At 32.1% G+C, this 24287-nt stretch overlaps 1 pseudogene; it reads right to left on the reverse strand.

Moving 5' to 3' along the window:
* Window positions 1-16550: 16550 nt before the first annotated feature.
* On the reverse strand, window positions 16551-17117 carry LOC120090811 (NDR1/HIN1-like protein 3 pseudogene; annotated as a pseudogene).
* Window positions 17118-24287: the final 7170 nt, after the last annotated feature.

Genomic DNA, 24287 nt, shown 5'->3' on the forward strand with positions numbered 1-24287 from the left:
TTGTAAATCTTTTATTCATGTTCCTAAAGACGAGAGATCGAAGCTTGATGCAAAGACTAGACCATGTGTATTTCTTGGCTATGGCCAAGATGAGTTTGGTTGTAGATTGTATGATCCAATATAGAAGAAGCTCATAAGAATTCGAGATGTTGTATTTGTTGAAGACCAGACGATACTGGACATTGAGAATACAGATAAAACAGAGTTTAAGCACAATGATAATCTGATGGATTTAAGTTCAATTTCTTTGACATAGTCTTCTAAGATAGAAATGAGGTTTAGAATGATCATTTTGTTGATACAAATGAGGGTTCTGAATAGGTTGAGGCAGATAACAGCATTCAGGAATAATTGTCAGAAACATAAGTTCTTATAGATGTTTCACTCAAGAAATCTTTCAGAGATTGATGTCCGTCAACAAGATATTCAACTAATTAATTTTTGTTATTGACCGATGGGGGAGAGTTTGAGAGTTATGAAGAGGCCATAGAAGATGGGCAAATAAGAGAGTGGATTGATGCCATGAAAGATGAGATGAAGTCTTTAAATGAAAACCACACTTTTGAGCTTGTGAAATTGTCTAAAGAAAAAACTGCACTAAAAAATAATTGGTTTTATAGAGTGGAACAGGAAGAACATACCTCAAATCTATGTTACAAAGCGAGATTGATTGTTAAATGGTTCAATCAGAAGAAAGGTGTCGACTTTGATGAAATTTTTGCTCCAGTTGTCAAGATGTCTTCTATATGTATAGTTCTAGGTTTGGTAGCTAGTCTTGACTTAAAGATTGAGCAGATGGATATTAAGACTGCATTTCTTCATGGGGACTTAGATAAAGAAATCTACATAGACAACCAGAGGGTTTTGAGCAGAAAGGTAAAGAGCATCTGGTGTGTAAATTGAAGAAAAGTCTTTATTGGTAAAAACAGACACCAAGGTAGTGGTACAAGAAGTATGAGTCAATTATGGGGGAGCAAGGCTACAAGAAGACTACTTCTGATAATTGTGTTTTTGTCCATTTTTTTTTTATGATGATTTCATTATATTATTGCTTTATGTTGATGGAATTTTGATTGTTGGCAGGAAAGTTTCGCGAATTGACTGGTTGAAGAAAAAATTAAGCAAATCCTTTTCCATGAAGGATTCGAGGCCAACAAAGAAAATTCTTCAAATTTGAATAGTTTGAGACAGAGCTTCCAAGAAGTTATATATGTCATAGAAGCAATACTTGGAGAAGGTATTTGAACGTTTCAACAAAATTAAAGTGAAACCGATCAGTTCTCATTTATCTAGTCATTTCAATCCGAGTTGCAAACAAAGTCCTTCTATAGATAAAGAGAATAAAGATATGAGCAAGACCCCTTATGCTTCCATAGTTGGGAGCTTGATGTATGCCATGGTATGTACTAGACCTAATATTGCTCAAGCTATTGGTGATGTTAGCCGTTTTATATCCAATCCAGGAATATAACATTGGGAGGTAGTCAAGTGTATCATGAGATATTTGATAGCCATTTCCAGTTTGAAGCTCATATTTAGAGGTAGAAAGTCAGTACTTGCTGGGTACACTGATTCAGATATGGTAGAAGATCTAGGCAACTGAAAATCTACTTCTGGTTACTTAATGAAATTTGTAGGTGGTGCAGTGTCTTGGCAGTCAAGGTTGTAGAAGTGTGTTGCACTTTTTGCAACTGAAGCAGAGTATATTGTAGCAACAGAGGCTTGTAAAGAGATGTTGTGGATGAAGCGCTTTATACAGAAGCTTGGCTTCAAACAATAAAGGTATGTGATATACTGCGATAATCAGAGTTCTATTCATTTTGGTAATAATGCTATATTTAATTCTAGAACAATGAACTATTTGAGCTTGAAAAGGTACATATAGACGTGAGGTATCACTGGATGAGAGATGCTTAGAATAATGAACTGTTTGAGCTTAAGAAGATACATACTGATCATAATAGATCTGATATGCTGATGAAGAATCTACCAAGAGAGAAGCTTGAGTTTTTTCATTCCGCTGTGGGAATGACAAGTTCCTTCACATCATGAAAATAGGGGGAGATTTGTTTGGTTTATTTCACATTGTGAAGGCCCAATAAATAAAGGCCCATTAGGGCATAACTTTTGTTTTGTTTTAAAAAGATTTGCAGTTGTCGGTAATTTTGTGTGAGTGCACTCAAATCGAGAGAGGCTTAAATCACCAGTAGAAAGAAACTAAAAAAAAAAAAAGAAAACTCAATTCGACCAGCAACATTTTTCAGCCATTTGGGGATCGATTTGTGGTCCGATCGAGCTAAAATTTTGCTAGCTTATTTTTTATACAAGGGTCTTCAATCTGGACAGTGGAGATTTTTTTAAAACTACCTACAGTAAGATACCGTGGGTAATTGATTGTCACTTCAAGTGAGATGTTTCTAATTTTATTCTTCTCAATTTGTTGTCGTTTGTTGCCAAGATTGTTAACCTTTAGATATATACTTTGTATGCCTCTAGTTGTGACTAGGGAGAACTCGTTGTAATCTATTGTTGATTATAATGGAGATTTTGACTTTGGTGCGTGGTTTTTTACTCCTCACATTGAGGGGGCTTTTCTACATTAAATTTTTTTGTGTTTTTACTTGATTATTATTATTGTTGCTAGTTGATTAATATTCAATTAGATTCAGACAAGAGTGTAATAATTGATCTAAAAAATATAGTGTTTATCCCCATAAAAGGAAGGCGTTGTTGACATCTAAAAGTCAATTTTTAAAGACTGCAAGAGATAAAAGCACTTTCACAGTAACCATTTTAGCAGCTGAGGAGAATGTCTCAACATAATTGAGTCTCTCTTGTTGTGTGTATCCTTTTGCAACCAAACGTGCTTTCTAATGTTCTACAAAACTATTGACTTTGTGCTTCATCTTGTAGACCCACTTACATCCAATGGTCTTAGTTGTATAATCAGGAAATTTTCCTCATAACTTAATTATTTAAGCAAGTAATCTTGCAAATACAAGATTTCGACTTGATAACAAGCACACATCTACTGGATGCATCGATTAATACTATAAAATGTCTAAATGGTCCACTTGGTGGGTTAATAGGTCCACATATATCACCATGAATTCGTTCTAAAAATGTACGTGATTCAGTCCCTAGTTTAGCTGGTGATAGTCTAATTATCAATTTTTCTTGAGAGCAAGCATCACATGATAATTCATTATATTGAAGAATCTTCTAACTCTTCAATGGATGTTCATTTGAATTCTCAATAATTCTCTTCATCATTAGTGATCCTGGATGACCCAATTGGTCATGTCAAATTGTAGATATGTCTGGATTCATGAACTTCAGGTTCATTGATGCATGTTTCAATTACTCGTATATGAGTATAATATAATCCAGAAGATAAAGCATGCAACTCTTCTAATATACATTTTTCATTAGAGACAGTGGATATGATATATAGATATTCCACATTATTCTTACTATCAATCTCAATATGATAACCATTGCAACATATATCTTTAAAACTTAGAAGATTTCTCTTTGATTGACTAGAGAAGGATGCATTGTCAATTATAAATTATGTTCCTCTAGGAAAAATAATATTTGTTTTTCCAAAACCTTCGATCAGATTTGCAGAACCTAATATCGTATTGACTTTTGTTTCCAGCATTGTCAGTTTGGAAAAATAATTTTTACTTGTAAGTATTGTATGTGTAATTGCACTGTCTGCCAGACATACATCTTCTTTACTCATTTATTAGTCACCCAACATATGAAAATAGTCCAGTTTCTTCACTAAAAGAAAATAATTACAATAAGAAAATCAACACTTAAAAAAAAATTATGATAGATAAAGAAAACAACAACAACAACAACAACATTAAGTCTAGATATTCTCAAAATCAAAAGAAACAATTGATGTTCCATCAACTACACCAATCTTCTCTTCAGAAGATTCAAAGAAGTCTGCCACATCCAAATTTGTCATATGAGATGGGTCAAATATATCATTATCCTGGTATACAAAATTTGCTTCCACATTTTTCCTTTTTTCCTTCAAGGAGACTTGATAGAGGTCAAATAAGTGTTTTGACGTACAACAGGTACGTGACCAATGCCCAGTCATTTCGCATCAGAAGAATTCATTTCCAATACTCTTTGAACTCTAATCTTGTGGATCTTTTCCTTTGTGATCATCGTTTTTCATTATTCTTTTGAAATTTGAATGATTAAAGTGACCACCAAGAAAATAATAATTATTTCTTTCTCTACCACGATCATGACATCGACCACAACCACAACCACAATCTCAATTACGATTATTAACATTCACAACATTAACTTCAGAGAATGGTGTCGTTCTGGTTGGTCGAGAATCATGATTTTTCATCAATAACTCGTTATTTTATTTGGTCACGAGAAGACATGAAATTAATTTAGAATACTGTTTAAAACCTTTCTCTCGATATTTCTGCTGCAAGAGCATATTCGAGACAAGAAATGTAGAAAATGTCTTCTCTAACATATTGGCATCAGTAATTTTCTCTCCGCATAACAACAATTTTGAACTGATTTTAAATAATGTGGAGTTGTAATCACTTACTAATTTGAAATCTTGTAGCTTTAAGTATATCCACTCATAATGAGGTTTAGGAAGAATAACTTTTTTTTTATGATCATACCTTTTTCAAATTTTTCCACAAGATACGAGGATCTTTTATTGTAAGATACTTCATTTTCAATCCTCGGTGGAGATGATGATGAAGGAAAAACATAGCTTTGCTTTGTCCTGACGGATGTCATATTTCCTTCTTTAATAGTCTCCCTAAGATCCATAGCATCTAGGTGGATTTCGGTATCAAGTACCCTTGACAAATAATTATTGTCGTTAATATCAAAGACGGCAAATTCTAATTTTGTGAGATTTGTCATGGCAGTGCTATCATATAATATTGTACTCATGTTAGAAATTTAATAGATATTGAATATGAAAAATAACATAATTTTTTTTAATTATAACGAAGAGGAAAAAATCGACATACTATTAGGACCTACCTTTAGCAGGGAAAAAGACAGGAGCTCGTGTTGATAACGTATTGTGAATTTTAGGAGCACAACGGGAACATAGATAGCAATAAAATATAATATTAAAATAAATATAATATAATATGAAAATAAATAAATATTAAAATAAATAAAACATAATATATAAATAAATAAAATAAAATAAATTAACAAAATAAGAAATGAGAAAATTCTCAAATTTCTCTTCTCTCCCATTTATATGGAATTTACTTAATATGTGTCTTTCAAAACCCACCAAAGGCCACTATTTATAGGCAATTTGGCAAGTAGAAGGTGAATTACATGGATACTACAAATGAGTATTTACAAGATACATGGATAATACTTTGGAAAATTAGGACATGACACATGATCAATGAACACTAAGCATGAGCATCTACTGGGCATCTATTTTCTATAATATTTATAATATAAAATAAATTTAACTATGGAGCTTTTTGTTGGATGACAACATATTACTAGGTAGCTAGGTAGGTCAAAATGTTCATTTCGCCTCTACCTCTTCAGAATATACGATTTTGGACCCTGTTGGATGAAACTCTGGCTAAGAAAACGAATTTCATTCGTTCTTCGGATGGCAAATCCCAAGATGTTTATTCTTTCATCCTTTTGAAGAGCTCATGGAGTACATGAAAGAAGAACTGAAGAATGATGATAATCTCTCAAATATATATTGTTTGTACACACTTTGATCGTGATCTCGTCAAAGGTATCTTTATGCCTAAGATCTATGGGAAAACATTAATTAGCGTTATTCAATTCCAAAAAAGATTTATTGTTTTTCTAACCAAGTTTCCTATTAAAGACATCCTCGAGACAGAGCGTGGGGTTGGAGATGGCTACTTCGTCTCTGTTCTCACACTCTATGTCATTCTCCATATCCACAAAATTCTCTTTTTAATATTCTATGAACCAAGGTAGAGATTGAGTTTTCCGCAGGAACTTCTTTTTTCCTTTTTCGATTTGTGTTTTATTAAATAAAAAAATAGTTAATTTAAATAATAATTATTAAAAAGTTCTAATTGAATAATTAAATTTCAAACTAACTTTTTTTATGATTATTTCCACTTGGACAGTTTGAATTCAAAAACAAAATTACTCAAATTTTGAATAGAAGGAAATAGTTATCTATAAAATTATTAACATATATAGCTTAAATTTAAATGTATTTAATTCAAGCAGATCCATCATCTTGGTCATTATCAATCAAACTTGAAATTTATATAATAGTAATAATAATACAATAATAATAATTATAATAAATTAAAAAAAAAAAAAGAAGCAAACGAGGCGGGATGGGGCAGAGACGAGGAATACATTTTCTATTTCGTCCCCATTTAGCTTACAAATTTATTTTTCTCGACTTCCTCCCCATTCTTGGCTAAAACATGGAATCCACATCTTGTTAGAGGTGGGAACACGCGAAAAAAATGGATATTTTTATTGCTTACTAATTCGAAGATACGTGTCATGCACCCGATTTAAAAAGTTTACAATTTAATTTTTAAGACAAAACTGAAATTAAATTAAATTTATGTTTTATTAAGTTTAATTAGTAAATGTTTATTATGAAATTAAGTAATTAAAGAAAATAGTATCTAAAACTAGAGTAATTATTAGGTGTAGCCTAGATTGTAAGTAACCATCATGCTCCCATCTTCTTTATCACATAAACTAAAAATATTTAAAAATATATTTTTTTAAATAAGAAAAATGGCACATGACACATTCTGATTAGATGACAGCTAGACTATACAAAATATGAGTGTAACCTGGCGGAACCTAAGTTTTTCCCTAAAACTATGCATTTCTTGTTTCAAGTTAATTTATGCTGTAAATGAAATAGGTTGGATGTGGTAGAAAACTTCGAAACAAGGAAATAAGATTTTTGAGTAAATATACTTATAATTAAGTTTAAATTTTAAATATTTGACATGAATTTTAAAAGAATAGAAATATAGAAAAAAAATTAAATATTATGAAAATTATAATAATAAATAGATGCACATTGCTTAGTGTCCCAAAGCCATATGTTACCATTCATGTTATCCATGTGCCTTGTAATTATTCATGCTTAGTGTCCATATAAGTCTACACCCTACTTACCACTTTGCCTATAAATAATGATATTTTGTGAATTTTAAAATCACACATACATTGGTGAGAATTCCACTTCAAAATTTCACTAATTTTCATTATCCAATTTTATAATGGATTGTTTTTAAATATAGAAAAATAAATCACAATATTTATAAAATATAGCAAAATTTTAGAACTATCAATGATAGACGATGATAGATACTGATAGACTTCTATCAGTCTCTAGCAGAGATATTGATAGACACTGATAGAAGTCTATCAGTGTCTATCATTGATAGTTCTAAAATTTTGTTATATCTTATAAATATTTTCAACAATTTTACCATTTGAAATAATTTCCCTTTTATAATTTTAGTTATTTTATGTTTTTAATTATTTTATTTTATATATTTAACATTATTATATAAATATATTATTATATTATATTTTCTCTATATCTGTGTTCTCGTTGTGCTCCTCAAATTCACAACACGTTATCAGCACGAGCTCCTATCATTTTTCCAACTAAAGGTAAGCCCTAAAAGTATGTCAGTTTTTTCCTCTTCATTATAATTAATAAATTTAAAATTAGAATTTGTCGCCCTTGATATTGACGGTAATAATTATTTTTCATGGGTACTTGATGCCGAAATCCACCTGGATGTTATGAATCTTAGGGAGACTATTAAAGAAGGAAATGTGACATCTAGTTAGGACAAAGAAAAAACTATGATTTTCCTTCGTAATCATCTTCACGAGTGATTGAAAATAGAGTATTTTACAATAAAAGATCCCCATATCTTGTGGAAAAATTTAAAAGAGATTATGATCATAAAAAAAACAGTTATTCTTCCTAAAACTCATTATGAGCGGATGCACTTAAGGCTACAAGATTTCAAATCAGTAAGTGATTACAACACTACATTATTTAAAATCAGTTCAAAATTGTTATTACGCGGAGAGAAAACTACTGATGCCAATTAGAGAAGACATTTTCTACATGTCATATCTCGAATATGCTCTTCTAGTAGCAATATTTAGAGAAAAGTTTTAAACAATATTCTGAATTAATTTCATGTCTTCTCGTGGCCGAACAAAATAACGAGTTATTGATGAAAATGATGGATCTCGACCAATCGAAATGACACCATTCCCTGAAGTGAATGTTGTGAATTTTAATAATAATCGTGGTCGAGGTAATGGTCGTGATTGAGGTAATAATAGTGGCAGAGGAAGAAAGAATTATTATTTTCATGGTGATCGTTTTAATCATTCAAATTTCTAAAAAACCACACAAAATGATATCATAAAGGAAAAGCTCCACATGATAAGAGTTCAAAAATTGTTGAAAATAAATGCTTCCAATGCAGAATGTCTGGCCATTGGTCACGTACCTGACATACATCAAAACACTTAATTGATCTCTATCAAGCCTCCTTGAAGGAAAAAGAGAAAATGTGGAAGCAAATTTTGCATACTAGGATAATGACATATTTGACCCATCTCATATGACAAATTTGGATGTGGTGGACTTCTTTGGATCTTCTAAAGAGAAGATTGGCGTAGTTGATGGAACATTAAGTATTTCTTTTGATTTCGAGAATATCTTGATTTAATGTTATTGTTTTGTTTTATCTATCTTCATTTTTTTTAGTAACTTTTGCATATTTTAATTGTTGTTTTTCTTATTGTAATTATTTTTTTTTAATGAAGAAGCATGGATCATTTTCATATGTTGGGTGTTTAAAAAACAAGCAAAGAAGATGTATGTCTGGCAAATAGTGCAACTACACATACAATACTTGCAAATATAAAATACTTTTCCAAATTGACAATTCTAAAAATAAAAGTAAATACAATATCAGATTCTATAAACTTGATCGAAGATTGGAAAAGAAAATATTATTTTTCTTAGAGGAACAAAATTTACAATTGATAATACATTGTTCTCTAGTTAATCAAAGAGAAATCTTCTAAGTTTTAAAGATATACGTTGCAATGGTTATCATATTGAGACTGACAGTAAGAATAATGTGAAATATCTATATATCATATCCACTGTCTCAAATGAAAAATATATATTGGAAGAGTTACCTGCTTTATCTTCTAGATTGTATTATACTCATATACGAGTAATTGAAACATATGCAACAATGAACCTGAAGTTTATGAATCCAGACATATTTACAGTTTGACATGACCAATTGGGTCATCCAAGATCTATAATGATGAGGAGAATTATTGAGAATTCAAATGGACACCCATTGAAAAACCAAAAGATTCTTCAATCTAAAGAATTATCATGTGATGCTTGCTCTCAAGGAAAATTGATAATTAGACCATCACCAGCTAAAGTGTGGACTGAATCACCTGCATTTTTAGAACGAATTTATGGTGATATATGTAGACCCATTAACCCACCAATTGGACCATTAAGATATTTTATGGTATTAATAGATGCATTCAGTAGATAGTCAAGTTTTAAGAATTCTTTTATGTCTTTAACTTTCAGTCTTGTTATTTAGAAACTTACTGTTAAGGCTTGTTTTCAGACCTATTTATTTTCATTTATGATTTATGGGTATCCTATCATTTGATTTTTAATATTTGAATTTAATGGATGTCTTTTAAATTTACCTAATTTATTTAGTATTTATTTCACTATAAAAGGGTGTCGTTTTAAGTTCTATGCATGCATGTGTTTAGTAATAGCCTAGCTTGAGTCCTAGGGAGTCGGTTCGTTACAAGTATCAATCGCAGCTTTTGAAAAATTGGTGCACAACATTGAAATACGGCAACTCAGAGATCTTAAGTGATGTTTTCGTGAGGGGGACCAAATATATTGTATTTTTTTGGGAGTATGTATTATATGAAATATGTACTATTTTTCCTTCACTAGGGTTTTTTTCATTAGGTTTTTCCTAGTAAGGTTTTAACGAGGCATATTTCATATATATGGGCATTTAAAGGGGAATATTATGAATATTATAATAATAAATAGATGCTCATTGCTTAATGTCCCAAAGTCATGTGTCACCCTTCAATGACTTATATAGACACTAAGCATGAATAATTATAAGGCCCTTCATGTTGTCCGTGTGCCTTGTAATTACTAATGCTTGCTTTCCATGTAGGTTCACATCCTACTTGCCATTTTACCTATAAATAGTGGCATTTGGTGGATCTTAAAATTACACATACATTGGTGAGAATTCCACTTCAAAATTCCACTAATTTTCATTATCCAATTTTATAATTTTAGTTATTTTATTTTATATTATATTATATCTTTAATATTATTATATAAATATATTATTATATTATATTTTCTCTATACCCGTATTCCGTTGTGCTCTTCAAATTTACAATATTAAAAAAATATATACAGATGAATAAAATTAAAGTGCAATGCTTCCCTTTTTAACGATGAAAATAAGTCAAAAATTGGAAAAGAAAAGTTGATAACAAAAGGAAAAAAAACCAAATGGTACAAATAAAATTGTTTTTAAGGGTAATAAAGATGCACCTACTTCCCTCTTTCATCGCTTACCTAAAAAATAATTAAAAATATTTTAAAAAATAAATAAGAGTAATATGACACGTCAAATTATGATAGGATAATTTAATCAAATGCACAAAGATAGATACTTGGAGATGCGGTTTTTTATTATAAACGAGTGTGAATATAATTTTTGGACTTGCTTTTTGCTTCTATCCTCTCTCTCCAATCATGTCATGTCCCTTCCCAGAGATAATTTGTTGAAAAAAATCTAAAAAAAAAATTGGACAAAAATAAATAGAGAGAAGGATATAATGTGTATTTACCCAAAAAAAAAAAAATTAAAGGATAAAATGGGAAGAGAAAACCCTCATGAAACACTATTTAGATATGGTATAGATTATACACATCTAATGATTTGGGATTGCAAAATTTAGGATAATGATAAAAATAGAGTAGTTAACTAATAACTACGTAATTTTGAGATGGAAAGTAAAAGCATTATCCATATTTCTAAATATAGCAAGATTTTTGGTTTTGCAAATATGAGAAATTCATAGAATGGAATTTCATGCCTAATATGAAGTATACTAATAAAATTAAATATATAAAAGATATATTTTGTAATGGGTTTATATCACTTATAAAACTGATAATATCTAATGAGTCAACACAAAAATAAAAAGGAAAAAATAATTTTACCTATGGTTTCCCTTTCTCACTGGTTGCATATAATCTTCTCAACATATTAGTATTTAAGAGTTGAAGATTCATTTTATTGGAGATTTTTTTGGAAGAGATTTCTTGGAATTGTTCTAGAATATGTTTCAGAGTGATTATAAAATAATTAAAATTATTTTTTTATCATTTATCCGCTCTTTTACTTTTTTTTTTTCCTTATTCTTAGTTTATTGTACTTTTTTTTTTTTTCAATTAGTAAATGGTTAGTAAAGTGAGATTTAAAATCGGACACATTCTTTGACAAATACATAAATTCCTTCATAGAATAACTACACCTCTTACTCTTTTTTTTTCTTGCTTTCTTTCTATTTTATCTTTTAAAAAATATGTTTAATGTCTGATTTCATTTTACTTGAAAACATTTAGAATTATAAGCGACAAAATTCATTTTATCTCTTTTATTACTTTAAAGCTTTAAATCCAATATCTATAATTTAAGATCAACAAAAATTATATTTGTTCAACTATTTATATTTACTCTGAAAAATTATGTTTAAAAAATTTTCAATTACCTTAAGCACATTTCATATTCATGGTAAATTAACCAAATAAAAAATATACATGTAGGCTTATTTATTGTCTCTTTTAATACTTTTGAACTTCGTGGCAAAAATTTATTTTTTAAATTTCATTAAAAGTATATCCATTTAAAAATTTGTCTTTTAAAGATTTTTAATCAGGTCCCACGTATACTCAAACTAGTTTTAATAAATATATCAGTCAAGTTCTTACAAAATTTAATTTTTGATGTCTTTTTCTATTCTCCCATGTACGACCAAGTTTTTGTTTGTAATCTATGTTTTATAAGGTATACTAAAAAGTTTCATTTTTCAAGTCTTTTATTATTATTCATCCACGTACGAGCAACTTTTTTATTTGTAATATATGTTTTTGTTTTTGAAATGTAATATGCGTTATAAAAGGTATTAAATAATTGATTATTAAAAAAAAAAAATTTATAGCTCAGGGTACATCCCAACTGTTTAATTAGTCATTAATTTTTAATCGATATCATCTCAAAAGCAACCACCAGATTATGACTATTTATTTATTCCATAACCCAAATGTAGAAGCCTGGTGGCTGGTGGCCGTGACATATTTTTCTTGTTGATAGTAAAAATCGTACCAACGGAAAATTTATATTTACTTTCAAGGAGAATAACTTGATATCCTACAAAAGTATGAGTAAAGCTAACACCGGTGTGGTGTTGAACCAAATTCATTCCGACACTCAAGTTAGAATCGGGTATGAATTTAATTCAATTGGTAAAAACTAGTATGAGTTGAAGAACATATACCTCTTTGACCGTGCCTCCAGAATTATATAGCTTTTCCATGTAATAACTGAAACTAGCTTGCCTCTTCGACTTTCAAGCTATTATCAATCATTAACTTGTCCATTTTCTATATGAATCATCACTATCCGAGCTGTTACACATTTCAAACATTAATGTGCTCAACTCTTGGGTGGAATTATGACGCTTGATTCATCAATTATTACTCGTAATGTGATTATTGTTGGGGTTGATGCCCAAATTTCTCGTGTCCTGTCGTTTGTAAATAGTTTGTACGAACGTTTGTGTTGTATAATATATGATATTTACTTCACATCTTGTTTTTTGCTCAATTGTATGTTTTATTTGTTTTACCACAAACCAATAAACATAAAATCCCTGGTTATCTGTATGTAACTTAAGCATGTATGTGGTGACATACAAGTGGATCATGTCTTGAGTGATAACCAAAATGGTCTGTAGTATATGGATATAGGAGGGAAACCTTATCCTGGTAATGCTACGGATGCGGCCCGCTTTGTGGAATGGTCACAAGTGTTGTGACTTATCATAAATGATCTGATCCTAATCATTTGTGTAGGGGACATGCGAGCAGGGACGTCCTATACAAAGAGTTTGTATAAGACCTGACCACGCAGTGTTAACGTCTCGTTATATACCACTGTTCATGATAGAGACTTCACTTCACTAGGATGACCATAGGTAACATGGCCTCAATCCTGAGTGAGTTGGGAACTTCTGCCATTGAGGGCGGTCCTTTGATTTGTATGGATGCGAGTGGCCAGGTCGCCGATTCAAACCTACCATTTTGGGGTTCGTCTGATTTGGGAGCTGAGAACTCAGCTACACAAGATGAAATTCACTCCTTCTCCGAAGCAAGGGTAAGTAGATAGATAGCTCCCTTAAGGGCTGATTCTACGCCTTGAACGATGTGGCACCATACACCTTCTCTTGGCCCGAGAGGTGTTCACACATAGTTGGACTATATTGTATTATTCATTAGAGGAATCAGTTGCATCTCATGAGTTGCTCCACACACATTCTCTTGGCCAGAGAGGTGTTCACACCTAACCAACTAGCTTCAAATCACCAAGCATGAGTTGCATCTCATGCAACATTCTTCTTTGTATGAATGTCCTGCAATAAATAAAGAATATGGATGTGGAAATCGGAGATGCAAACTATTAGAACTGGCTGAAGTTTTGTTGAAAACTTGTAAGGTTGAAGAAGGATTCTTCAAGTTGCATCAGTGATGTTCTTCTCTAAATTCCCTTTATTCAAAATTATTTTGAGTCCCATAACTCAATCTAAAGCTCCAAGAGAATGGTAAGGAAAACCTTAAGGTGGTTCATAAGAAGAATTGGAGAAGATTTGTAGCTAAATTTGAGATTCAAGAGGTTCTACAAAGGTATGACTTGAAACTCTCTTATTATTGTATGAGCATACTTTATTAATAACCAAAATTAATGAATTAGAATGTTTATTGATCCTTGTTCTTTCGTTACATGCTAATATACTCCTTCAGTAAAAACTAGTACGAGTTGAAGAACATACCCTTTTTTTATCGTGCCTCTAGAATTATATAGGTCGTCTATGTGATAACTAAAACTAGCTTGCCTCTTCGGCTTCCAAGCTATTATAGATCATTAACTTGTCCGTTTTCCATCTGAATCATCACTATCTGAGGCGTTAGACATTTCAATCTTAATGTGCTCGACTCTTGGGTGGAATTATGACAATCTTTATTTTGTTTTGCCTTTTTTTTTTTTATCTATTATTATATTCACCAATTATTACTCGTAATGTGATTATATCTCTTTAATATAGCAATAATTGAGTCACATAAAACATAGATAGGTATTTTACTAGCCTCTAGATTAATTATCTTAAAAAAGCTTTTCAATGCAAACTCATGGCTCATGCATGGATCAAATATACCTAAGTCATACTTAAAATTCCCTCATAAATAACATGGTTTTCCCTTCACGACATATGCATAGAGAAAATTTTACCTTCAAACTCTCATGCATGGTCAAGAGGCCATGCAAAACTCCCTGCCTCAATTGGGTCAGCCCAATTGAGGGTGGATATGGGTTGTGGGGTCGGCATATTACCGACCCCTCCTTTATATTTTTTTTATGTATATATTTTTAAAAGAGGTTGACCTCATTTTGAGGTCATCCAGGCTTTACAGTCCAGCTGCCAACCCTCACGGGTTGGTTGCTGCCGACCCCCTCTTTCTCTCACTTCAGTCGGGCTTCACAGCTCTGCCACCAACCCTTCATGGGCTAGCTTCTCCTAATTGGAGGGGTAGTCGACAGTTTGTCGACCTCTCTCCCCCTTTATCTATTTTTTTACTTTTATATTTCTTTACATGTATACTACGTTGCATGACTAAGATGCATGTTTCACAATATTGCTTCTAGCTAAAAGGCATTTAAAAGCCTATTAGTTTGACCTCCTAACTCGAGCCACCTGTTGAGCTCGACTTGCTTTCCTTAGCTCAATATTCCATCTCGATTCACTTTCTTAGCCTGACCTTACATTCTTAGCTTAAATGGGTCAGGCTAATTGAAACATTTTCTCAGTTCAACTACCTTCGCCCAAACCTTAGATTTAATTAATTTAACTAGGTTTAATTTCATCCTCCACAGTTCTTAATTAATTTCTTAGTTCAATATTGTAGACACGGGAATTAACCATCGATTACTCAAACTGTAATAAGAATTTTATCAAAGTGATACAAACTACACTATGTTTAAATGTAACTTGATAAATAAATAAATAAATCTAACTTTATCATGTATCTAAGGTCATCTTCATTGAGTGTATCATAGGCAACATTCATATGTTTGTAGCTCCAATTGTTCAATTCAAGTTTATCACGTGAAATTCTTTTTTACAATTTTCTCTGTTGTGTGTTTGGAGTTATATAGACTACAAAATGATAGGTGCAATCCAAAATGAACTCAAGTATTATGGACAAGTTACCTAATTATATTTTCTATTTTAACCCAGAAAATATATTTAATAATGAAAATTTTATTTTAAAAACCTTTTACATAATCAAAAGAAATTCTGTTAAAAACATTACTACTTCTCACACATGTTTTCCTTAATTTCACTAGCATAATTTTAAACCCTAAAAAACCAACTATGTGAAACACGATTAATCTAAGTATTTAATTTTAATATTTGATGTTGATATTATTCTAAAATTTTATGAAAAGATTGAGAGGTTCATTTCAAGACCCACACACATATAATAAACATACAAAGTTGTCAATTTGGAACGTATCTTATTATTTCAATGAATTATTTAATTACGTCCATTAAAAGCCATAAAATATAAGACCAGTAGGTAAAATAATACATAAAAAAAAAAAAGTAATTTAAATATTTAGCCGACTACAAATACATATACTCTCAACCAAAATATTAATACTTTGAATCTCAAGTTTCACTTGGTGAAAATATAGAAAATGACTTTGAAATATCAGCTACTAATATTTCAATGTGATTGATAAAAATGTTTGAGAAGTAAATAAAAATTTGTCTATGTTGGAAAAGCCATTCAAGCAACAAGCCTTAAAAAAGTCCATTATTTCAGTTATTTAAATAAGAACTTTACAATATTAATCGAAGTGTATCAAATTTCTAAAACACAAGTTAATTCGAGCATACTTCAACAATAATTACGATATGATCCAAATACCTTTTCTTTGTCGAAATAATTCTAACTTTACCTCTTAATTGTAATTTATAAAGAGTATTAATATTAAAAAATTATTAACAACCCAAAACTGTCAGCCACATTATAACTGTCACTTCATACTCAAAATGTAAGATAAAAGGAATTAATAAGCGACATAACAGTCGATAATCCGAAACCGAATAAATGATCTTCCATGAGAAATCAAGGGAAGATTAAGTCCACAACGAACCTTGGGATTGAGTTTGATCCTAATGAAACCAATCTTAACCCTCATACGAAGACGAAGCTCAAGTTTAATGGAGAAAATATCTAGTAGTTTCTCAAGAGTGAACACAGCCAGCTGCTGGGCGTCAAGATTCATCAATTGCTGACCATCAAAGCTTAAATTCAGCAAGCTCTTTCCTTCTTGGCCTTGGTAAAATGGCGACAACGACACGTTGCTAAACTTAATGTCTTGATACAACACAACCACTTCGATGCTGTCAAAGAAAACTCCGAAGCCACGATTTGGGTTTTTGACCGTCATGTTAAGGCTGAGTTGGAAAAGGAGTTGGCTGTCATCGGTGAAGTTGAATTGGGTTAGGTTGGCGTTGGTCACTTGGAACTTGAGTTTGTGGGTCTTGGTGATTAGCCATAAGATGAACAAAGAAATGAGAACTAAAACTATAATGATAATGGTGAATATGATGAACTTCTTAGTTCTTGACATGGTTGTTGAGAGGTTAATGTCTATTGTTGGAATTCATGGCCATTTGCTTGGGGGTATTAATATATTTTGTTTTTGTATTGTATTTGGAGAGTTTTGTATATAAAGATCTTTTTTTTGTTGACCCAAATCATTGAGTATTGGTAGTTGATTTAATAAATTTATTTTCATATATGGGACTTTTGTATTATTAGGTGAATCAAGTGGTGTGGTGAATTAAAATAACGGGTAAGTCAATGTGTCAATTTTTAAAATTATACTCTCTTTTGCAATGAAATTTCTAGGGTTATGATACTTGGCATTGTTATATTTTTTTTCGGCTAGTTGCAAAATAGACAAAACAAGTTATTAATATTAAGCCCATAGCACAAATCTTTTAGTTTTGCAAAAATAGTAAAAAAAAAAAAAACAAGTTTAACCTACGATTTAAGACAAGAAATGAAAAAAATGTACAGATACACCTGGTACATCTGATACTGTTGGGTTGTATGTCCTAAAACTCGCAGTTTGTAATGTTAAACGTATTCTATTATCAATAAAGATGTTATTGACGTTTATTCAATAAAACTGTTATTGAATATGTGAATTGCACTTGTAAAGTCTAAATTCAATAAACTAAAGATCCATGACTATTATATGAATATGTGAACTTTGAGAGTTAAACTTTGATCAAGTTAGTGGAAAGATCCAACATTTGTGAGTGAAAAATGCCAACTTTTGCATGGCTAAGTGTTGTCTTCATTTGAAGACATTTGTCCCACTAAATCCCACTTAACTGGAATTGGTCAAAATTGCATGTTTGCATGTAATGGCCTTTAAAAGGAAGAGTTTCTTGTTCTTTTAGACTTCTTGGTCATAGTGGATTTTTATGAGAATTATGTGATAATCTCATAAATGCTTTCTCTAAAAACTTAGTTTTTTTCCTCTCCAAATTAATCACTCACCGGATCCCACCATCCGGTTCTAAGGTTGAAGAATAGTCGTGAGGAGATTGGAGCTAATTTAGAGAAGATTCAAAGTCTACAAAGGTTGTCTACGAGATTGGAGCTAATTTGGAGAAGATTCAAAGTCTACAAAGATTGTATTCTTTTTCCCCTTTTACTTTATTTAATTGCATGCTTATCCTTTGTTATTAACCTAATTAGAGTAGTTTAGATCCGTTTTTCTTTCACTGTGTATGTGTTCCTTCCATCAATTTTAGAGCATGCTTAAAGTACTCAATTTTTAGTTAATTTTTGCATATAGTGGGTATTGATTTATGTGATGAATGTTGGTGTGCTAAAATGGATAATTTCAATTTTGGCATCCGTCTTTCCTCTTGGGTTGTAATAACTATTATAATTGTCTAGTGTTCTATGGGATTTAACGTGTCATGAAAGGTTTGTAAATTTTCTAGAGTCATTAAAGTCATTTTTAAGCTGTAATTGCTCGATTCCGGCGAGGAGGACAACTCCAAGTTTGGTGAAATTTACTCACAGACCCGAAATGGCCTCCCAGACCCGGTTCTCGCCGTTGACCCGACCCGGAGTGCTGATCCAACCCGCGAAGAAGTGTCTGATGCATGTAGTAGCCCATACCAATCCGAAACCTGACCCGTTCGACGCTCTAGGCCCAGCTCCACGTTGACAGCCCAAGGCTCCAGCCCAGTCCGTCCGGCCCGCGTCCATGTTCAGGTTTGTCAACCGTCCGCGTTTTCATCCCAGTGCGAGCCAGCCCAGCCCATGCCTCTCAACGACCCGCATCAGCACCCGTCGACCTGAGCTCGATTTGGAGGCTCAGCCGGTCCAAATGGTCTAGACCGGTTCGATTCGACTGGTTTGACCAGTTTTGATCGGTTTTGGGCGGTTTTGCAGTCTTGAAGGCCGGTTCAAGCACTTTTCAAGTGGTTCAGACTAGTTTGAAGTGTTCGGAGGCGATTCAAGGCTAGTTTTTGATTATGATTGTAACAAGTTTAGCTTTTAACTAGCTTAGGATAACAAAACGGTCCATTTTAGTGTGTTTATTTAATTATGCATTGTGAACGTATGAATTAAGTAATTTATCTATTATATGCATATTATATGTCATGTAGATTTAAAATCTCACCATAGGATAAGCATCTAGCATGCATTGTAAGTATATTATAAGTGTTATAATGTATAGTATGCATGTGTAGGATTCCATGTTTTTTTATATAAGTTGTTATATTATTGGGTTTTATGTCCTAAAACTCATGGTTTGATAAACAATAAACTCATTCTATTAAATCGATAAAGTTGTTACTGAATATATGAATTTTTTATTTCATTTTAGAAATAAATCCGATAAACTAAAAAGATCCATGACTATTACATGAGTATTTGAACTTTATGTGGAGACATAAGAGTGGATCAAATTCGAGTAAATAGTCAAAATGATCTATAGTATATGAATAAGGTTGGGTGCCTTATTCTGGTAACAATATCAGATGCGGCCCACTCTGTAGTTGTGACAACGAGTTGTAAAGTGCTACAAATGAAGTGATCCTGATTCATTCACGTGGTGACATGAGGAGTGATGGTGTCCTATGCAATGAGTTTGCATAATATCAGACCAAGAAATAAGTCACTCTTACTTTATAATGTTGTTTACTGTTTAAGACTGACTATTTCAAAACGATGACATAAGTAACTTGACCTTAATCTTGAGGTAACTATGAACTCCGTTTATTTGAGATTATCCTTAGATTTGTATGGGTGAGGGTTGACTCAACAGTGTCGGCTCAATAAGCCCCCATTTCAGAGGTAAGACCGAGTAGATAGCTGGAAACATAGGGTACAAGACGGAATTCACTCCTACCCACTTTTAGGGATTGTAGAGAGGTTGTTCCCTTAAGTTCTGACTCTGAGTCTTAAACAAGAGGCCCCACCCTCTCATTGGCCCGAGAAGGACTCGGTTTGATGATCGGATCACAAATCAATTGTTCATTAGAGAATCAGTGAGACTTAAGGAACAAGAGGTAATCTCGAGGGTAAAACAACCTTTTGACCCAACCGTTATTATGAACAACATGTAAAGGGTTAACTTATTAATCATGGTTATATCGAGTAGATATAATATATCTATAGTGAGGGAGTGCAACTACCGGGCTTTAGTAAGTGACCTGGTAGTTAACGAATGGTAGTTAATTAGGTTAAAGAGTTCAGCTGATTAATCGCGGATCGTTGCAACCCATGATCTATAGGTCCATAATGTTCCCCTACTAGCTCGTATTAGACTAAACCTTAAAACATTGTGACGAACGAATTTGAAGTGATTAAATTCAATTTTTGGAGCAAAGCATTAAATATATATGATATATTTAACCTAATATTTAATTGTGAATTAAATATAAAGAGAGAGAAAGTAAGAGATATTTAAATAAGATTTAAATATCAAGATTATGAATAGGGACTCATATAAATTGGGATTAGTGTTGGATTTAATATTAAATTAAATTAATCAAATTATTTAATTAATTATTTAATATTAAATTATTTTAAAATTTATTATTAGAATTAATTTTGAAATTAAATGGAATTGGTCAAAATTGCATTAAAAGTCAAATTATTGACTAGGTGAAAAATGCAATGAAAGTCAAATTGTTGACTTTTGATTTTAAAAGTCAAAAAGTCAAATTTGTTGACTTTGAACTATGAGAGTCAAACTTTGACCAAGTTAGTAGAAAGATCCAACATTTGTGAGTGGAAAATGCCAACTTTTACGTGGCTAAGTGTTGTCTTCATTTGAAGACACTTGTCCCACTAAATTCCACTTTGAGTTAGTAGATTTTTTAGTGTTAAATTTTCATCAAACTCAAAGTTGTATGTTTTGCATGTAATGACCTATAAAAGGAAGAGTTTCTTGTTCTTTTAGACTTTTTGGCCATAGTGGATTTTTATGAGAATTATGTAATAATCTATTAAATGTTTTCTCTAAAAAGCTTAGCTTTTTCCTCTCCAAATTAGTCACTCGCTGGATCCCACCATCTTGTTCTAAGGCCGAAAAATAGTTAAGAAGACTATCGTGGTGGTCTACAAACTATTTGTAAAGGGGTTGAAGTTTGGAGAAGATTCAAAGTCTACAAAGGTAGTATATTTTTTCTCCTTTTACTTTATTTAATTGCATGCTTATCCTTTGTGATTAACCTTATTAGAGTACTTTAGATCCGTTTTTCTTCCGCTGCGCATGTGTTTGTTCCATCAGATACACCTAATATACTTGATACACACTTAATACCCTTTAATACACTTGATACACTTGATACCCCTTGATACACTTACACTTGATACACACTTGATACACTTGATACCTCTTGATACACTGCTGATGTATATTTGATATACTTGATACCCCTTGATACACTTGATACACTATTGATATGCACTTTTGTTACGTAATCGAGAATTAAAGAATATAAAACGACGTAAAAGAATCAATACATAGATATACATGATTCATTAACGGTATGTTAGCTACATCCACAAGATAGAAGGAGAATAATATTATTAGAGAGAATATTTTCTAAATAAACAAACGACGCCTCTAGGGTTAGAGAGTTTATGTAGCACAATTCTCTAAACCCTACGGTCATAATCGTAAATAACTACATATAAATAAATATGCTAAATACGAATTTTGACAAACAAATTCAAGGCATTCCAACGAATCCACCTTGACTTGAATTCTCTCCCAGATAACAGATGTACCTAATGCAACATAAATCAACATTGCCAAACGTACCCAGACTTCTCCCTCATGCCTCAAAGTGTCTCACAAAGGGGACGACTAACAATTCAGAACATTCAGCGAGTCCAAACAATGTTGGAACTTGCCTTGTGGAATTAGTTTGGTGAACATATCAGCAGGGTTATCAATAGTACCAATTTTCATCACTTTAACTCTCTATTCACCTCTTAAGAAGTGATATTTTACATCGATGTGCTAAGTTTACTCATGATGAACTTGATCCTTGGTTAGGCATATTGCACTCATGCTTTCACAATACACAATAACTTGGTCATGATGGAAACCAAAATCACTAACTAACCCCCTCAACCATATTCCTTTTTTAGAAGCTTATGTCAAGGTCATGTACTCTGCTTCAGTAGTTGACAAAATAACTATAGTTTGTAATGTTGCCTTCCAATTAATAACGGAACCATCCAGAGTGAACACATAACCAATCATAGACCTTCTATTGTAAACATCTCCAACATAGTCAGAATTAGAATAATGGGTCACCAAACACTTTGTGTCATTTCCATTAATGAGACCAACATCAGACGTACCTCTAAGGTAACGAAAATCCTTTTAACAGCTTGCCAATGCTCCTTCCCGGGTTGAGCCATGAACCTACTGACAACACTAACAACATGGGTAAGATTTGGCCTAGTACAAACCATAACATACGTTAAACTTCCCACTGCATTCGCATAGGAACTTGAGATATGTAGTCCTTTACAGCTTAAAAAACTATGTGAAAGCATAGATGACAAACGAGCATTTGCAGCACTAGAAGTATCTATGGGCTTAGTTGATGACATACCAAACATGGACAATATTTTCTAAATATAGCATTTTTGTGACAAGAAGAGCTTATTCTTATCTTTGTCCCTATAAATCTCCATACCCTAAATTTTATGAGTAGCACTCAAATCCTTCATATAAAACTCAGCACTTAGAAGGTTCTTCAATTTCAGAATATCAGACTTAGACTTTGAAGCTATGAGCATATCATCTATATATAAACGTAGATAAATCATCGAACCATCATCAACTTTATTGTGATATGCATAACAATCATATGGACTTCTATTATAGCCAAGTCCAACCATATAGCTGTCAAATCTTCTTTACTTAGACATTGGATCACATTTGGCTGGGTCATATAGATCTCTTCCTCCAACTCTCCATGCAAGAAAGATATCTTCACATCTAGTTGCTCATGTGCCAAATTCTGATGTGCTACTATAACTAGTAATGCCTTGATAGAAGTTTGTTTGACTATTGGTGAGAATATCTCATTATAATCAAGTTCTTACCTCTGTGTGAACCCTCTAGCAACAACACGAGCTTTATATTTAATGCCCTCTAAAGGTTATATTCTCTCATTTTTCTTGAAGAACTATTTAAAAGTAACAATTTATCTTTCATTCCCAAGTATGATTTTTGTCAAGAGATTCCATCTCATCCCCCATAGTAGTAAGCCATTGAGCAGACTCACTACATGACACAACTTCTCTATAGGTTGATGGCTCATGAGGATCCACCTCTTCAGCAACCTACGGTGCAAAAGTAACCATATCTTTAAAACCATACCTCACAGTAGGTCCAACACTAACTCTTTTAGCTCTGTCACTAGTTATACTCGGTTGATCTACTTGTGAGCTAGAATTCTCAAGCAAAACAACTTTTGATATTTCAGGCACATTAGTTTTTGTTGCACATCAGTTTCAATAGTAGCATGTTGATCTTCTCCAACTTGATGTTATAATTCATTCATAGCTGAACATAGCTAAAGTGACATCTCCCCCTGTTTATCAACACTACTACTTTCTTCTACATCAGTAGACGTTACAAAAGGATTCACAGTTGAGTTAAGCATAAAAGTTTCATCAAATATCACATTCCTACTAAGTATAACTCTATTCTCAAAAGGTGACCAAACTCTATATCCCTTAACTCTATCCCCAAAACCAACAAATATACCTTTTTTAGCTCCCGGTTCTAATTTACCCTTATTAATATGATAGTAGACAATACAACCAAAAGCTCTTAATAAAGAATAATCTCCAGGCTTACCAAACCACACCTCATAAAGTGTTTTACAATCAATAGCTGTGTGAGGTCCACGATTGATCATATAACTGAAGAAACTCGTTTTACAGAGAACCTTTAAGCAGAAGCGGATCGTCCAAATCCTATTTCAATTGAAACAATCATTTATAGTAAAACAGTACAAATTATGCATAAAACATAATTTACAGTATGCTTTTGATCAATAACAAGGGTTTAGAGATTATACCTTTGAATAACTCTTCTTCAAGAAAATCCCTCGTACTGTCACGAACTCCTCAAACAAACAACGATTAGAATACTCGAATGAAAAAAAGGACACAACCACTTAGTTTCCTTAGTATTCTCAGGATGAGAACCCATGAGTGGCGGGCTCTT

The sequence above is a fragment of the Benincasa hispida genome, chromosome 11, assembly GCF_027475165.1.
Source record: "Benincasa hispida cultivar pf3 chromosome 11, pf3_genome.v1.1, whole genome shotgun sequence".
NCBI lineage: Eukaryota > Viridiplantae > Streptophyta > Magnoliopsida > Cucurbitales > Cucurbitaceae > Benincasa > Benincasa hispida.